Genomic DNA, 4,381 nt, shown 5'->3' with positions numbered 1-4,381 from the left:
AATTGATGATTTAATCTTCATACTTTACATCATCTTGGTTCGTGGGAAGATTCTAATATGTTACTAAATGCATACATTTTTAAAACAACTTTTGGAATTTTATTAAAATGAATCTAAAAAATATTACAATACTCATATGTGCCTAATGCCCATAACAATTAACAAACAAAACAAATAAATGGGTAGCCCGTTTGGATGGCCTTCGACATACTGCCAATAACATTTCCTTAATGCTAGGGTTTCCCATTTCATAATCCGCCTCTCTCTTTCAATCTAATTTCACCCCACACCTAAAAAAATGTTCTTACTTTGGATCAAAAAGAAGTTCCACCTCCTCAACTGATGGATCACCAACATTCATGGCCTTGTGTTCGTGTCTTCCTTTCCTCATCTAACAAGAGTAAGTGTAGTTCATCATGTTTACTTCTATATGTTTTTGCTTCTCGCTTAAACTTCCTCTCTTCGTCTTTGCAGCTGCCTTCTATTTTATGGCGGGTCTTTCCTCTTGTGTGTTGATTTTTGTATCTTGTCTTCCAAAAGGATACCTCATGTCTAGGTTCTTGCTCACCTTTGTTCTCTTCTTCTTCCTTTTCTCCCATATAATTCTCCTATTTCCGCAGATGGTGCTTGATCATAATGCATGAGTAGCTTCAATCCACCTCTTCAAACTAGTGATAAAGACTCTTTCTAGGTTTAAGAGACCCCATCTAACCCCAATTACTCCCTTTTGCCGAGTCCTTTTTGTTGGCTGAAGTAGACTAGGTTAGATAGCTCTTCACATTTTGTTAGACTCATGATGCTTTGTAAATGATGTCTATGTGAAAAACTTATGATGGTATGGCCTTCCCATTCCCATTATCTTCTAGTTGGTGATATTCTCCAATAAGAGCAATTTTATTTGTTACTGTTTATAATCCTTCTCAATGTTGTATCCATGTTGTTTAAATCCAAAAATATGTTGTTTCCTTTGTCAATAGTCATGTTTGCTACGTAGTCTGCTAGTTGGTTCCCTTCATCATTATATGGTGGATTTTATTATTTTTCTTGAAGATTGTGTTTGATATCTTCTACTATGTGTCTTATGGAACAGACATTACATAAGTTTTTTTTATTTTCCCTCTCTTTTCACTTTTTTCTCTCATGAAAAAGGCTCATCTAAATTCAAGTTTCTTTTGTTATGTTTCTCTATATCGTTCTATATATAATTTTGTCTATGCATTCAATTTATTCAAACTCATCAGTCTCTATTACTCTATTTTTACAGTTTCGAGAACTCAAAGCTTTCGATTCTTGATTTTCGGGTAGAAAAAGGTTTTCTTTATTCAGGTTAGTGTTTGTAGAGAGAGTTAAACCTTGTTGTTATTGTGAAGAATGCCTATAAGATACATCAATATTTTTGCATTTTAATTAACTAGTCTCTGGGCACCTGTGTTGTACGTGTGTGTCACGCCCCGAGCCTACACCCTAGGTGGGACTGGCACTCGAGAACCATTGTTAGCCTCAAGCGAACCCTTGGCCTGGATTACTTACTAAGCGGAAGACTTAAACATAAGAGATAGTCTCAAAATATAACTTATGCAATAACTTAAAGAGATATAAAGCTTAGCCAAACTGGCAACTCAAGTCTTAACATATACGATTGAAAACGGAAAGACTAAAGAACTATAACTACTTGTATATGAAGCCTCTAAAACAAAGAGGGATGTCAGGACAAGACCCCCAATCATCCTAACAACTAAAGTACTAAATCAAATGATAAAAATGGGGTACTCCAGTTAATAAGAGGCACTGGATGCTGATCCCAGTTACCTGTGTCTGCATCTTAAAATAATGCAGGACAAATGGCATCAATGCATTGAATGTACTAGTATGTGAGGGGAATACTAAACAAGACATAAGCTTGAAAGGAATCTGAAAAAAACACTTACCTTGGCTTTACTCAACTCATGTAATAACTCAACTCAAATGCAAAGTAAACAACAATAATAGTGCAGTTATACAAAGCATTTAAAACAGGAGGTAGCAACTCAATTTGTTAAAGAAATGCAATAACAACTCAGTTTACATATAATGTAATATAATACTGTGGGAATTTCTCTAACTGACAACCACCACTATGAGCCTAAGTGATGATACAGTTATACAAAGCATTTAAAACAGGAGGTAGCAACTCAATTTGTTAGAGAAATTCAATAACAACTGAGTTTACATATAATGTAATATAATATTGTGGGAGTTTCTCTAATCGACAACCACCACTATAAGCCTAAGTAATGATACAGTGTCTTGCCCATGCTTCCAGAATTATCCTATACTTTGTCGTCATATAGAACGCCATAATTAAGTGGATCCACTAGTGCATGTTAAAAAGAACTAAGGAATCATCTAAAAAGTATGATCCTTTTCTACCCATGATGGTTACATGGTTTATGGAGACTTGAGTTATTATGAACTCGTGTCGCCATATCGTTGTTCAATACTACTCCCAAAATATACTCAACTCATATGTTTTTAAAACAAAAACTTGTTCCTTGGTTTGAGATAATTATTCAAAACTTAGCTTAAAAGCTCTCTTGGAAATCAGTGTTTCCTTTCTTGCTCAAATGTGAAAACATTTTAACTCTTGGGAATACTTAGTTCCCGTATAATCTTTGAAGAAATGAACTTTACTCTTACTCTTTACTCAACTCAAAGCTTAAGTCTTAAAACAATGTTAAAACGTTTGTAAAAGACTTTTGGAAAACCCTATGAACTTCTCTTGACTTAACTCTTAACCTCTTGACTTGACTCTTAACTTTCCTTGAATTGAATTATGGATTCAAGGTTCATGATCTCATGTTTATGGATGATTTCATGATGTTTAGAAGTACCTTAGAGTATAGAAATCGACTAGAAAACACAGGTACATTGCTAAGGAACTAGCACTACAAGAAAAGTCTTGATTACCTGGGGATTTTCATAGCGATAATACAATAAAATCCCCAAGTAATTTGGTTATCTGCGGATTTTCTTGCCAATCGAAATCCGATGGAAAAACCTTCCTAGGTAACTATTACTTGCGGATTACAAAATCCCTAGGTAAGTTAGTTGCGGAAATAAATCTGTATGTACCTTATTTGCGAATTTATCTACGATTAGCTATCAATAATTTGCAAGATTTTTTTGGTAAAATTTCATACGCAATGGAATTTACCTGCGGATTATCATATAAAATTTTGCAAGTTATTCCCCAAGTAAATTCGTAGGAGGTTTGGATAATATAATTCCTGATTAATAAAATAAAATTTCTTGCGGATATTTATGAAACGATTTGGCAAGAAAGTTTTTATGAAATACCCAAGTAAATCTGCAAGAAGAAATTCTCACCAAAAAAGTTCATGAATATTTATGATGTAAATCCCCATGTAAAATCCCCAAATAATAATTCACATTCAAACTGCTAGAAAAATTTCACAATTAAACAAAAAACTATTCGAGACCTCCAATAATTCTCAAAATCATCATTCAAAATAAAATCATTCCAACTAACAAAAAACATAACTCATAACATCCATGTCAATAATGTATGATTCTTAAATGGTCTGAAATAAAATATTTCAAATTTGAATCCTCAATAGAACTACCAACCATCTCAATCATAATTATGATCACATCCATTCACGTTATCAGGGTTAGAATCTCTTTTATTCATGCTATTGGAGTCATCATCACTTTCATTCTCATAAGCTTGGTTGTCTTTTTGAGATGATCGCTCATTTGAAAGTGATTTCTTGTATACATGCTTGATCAACAAGTCTAATTCCTTTCTCATCTTCTTAGTTTTGTGCCTCTCATTCTGCAACTGAGCATACAAATCAGCATTTGAAGCATTTATCTGTGACTTATCATCTCATCAATATCTTCAGGCAAAGCTGATGTTGATTGCTTCGATGTCTTTACAGTTCGACCTAGGGATCCAAGACCTTTGACTCTTCCTTTTTTTCTTTCCACCAACAGATTGCACCCATATATTCATTTCACTTAGTTGAGAAGGTTGACTAGCTTCTCCCTCCCCATCTAATACATTTTGAGCAGCTAATATTTCTTGTTTCTTTCTTTCAAATTCTAGCTGCATAAGGATATAATGTTTTCGACCATGTATCGTGTCATTAGAAAATATATATCATTAGCAAAATATATTGGATTCTAACATCAAATGTAAGCACAACAAGAAAAACTGAGAAATGGTAACTCAAATGAAAAATTTAATTTATGTAAATGATATCATCATCTTCACAACTAGTAACTCAACCTATGCTAAAATGATGAAAAGCATATTTCAAGTCAGCTTTATAATTAAATGATAGAATGAGACAGAGAATAGAAATAAATTTCATATATA

The 4,381-nt window shown here is 33.4% G+C and overlaps 1 pseudogene; it reads right to left on the bottom strand.

Annotated features, from left to right (window-relative positions):
• Positions 1-3,631: 3,631 nt before the first annotated feature.
• LOC125809057 (uncharacterized) lies at positions 3,632-4,015 on the bottom strand (annotated as a pseudogene).
• Positions 4,016-4,381: the final 366 nt, after the last annotated feature.

This window comes from Solanum verrucosum, unplaced genomic scaffold (assembly GCF_900185275.1).
Source record: "Solanum verrucosum unplaced genomic scaffold, falcon-dt-bn FXZP01000296.1, whole genome shotgun sequence".
In the NCBI taxonomy this organism is placed as follows: Eukaryota; Viridiplantae; Streptophyta; class Magnoliopsida; order Solanales; family Solanaceae; genus Solanum; species Solanum verrucosum.
Note: the sequence above shows the minus strand (reverse complement) of the source record. Positions and strands in the feature narration are given on the sequence as shown.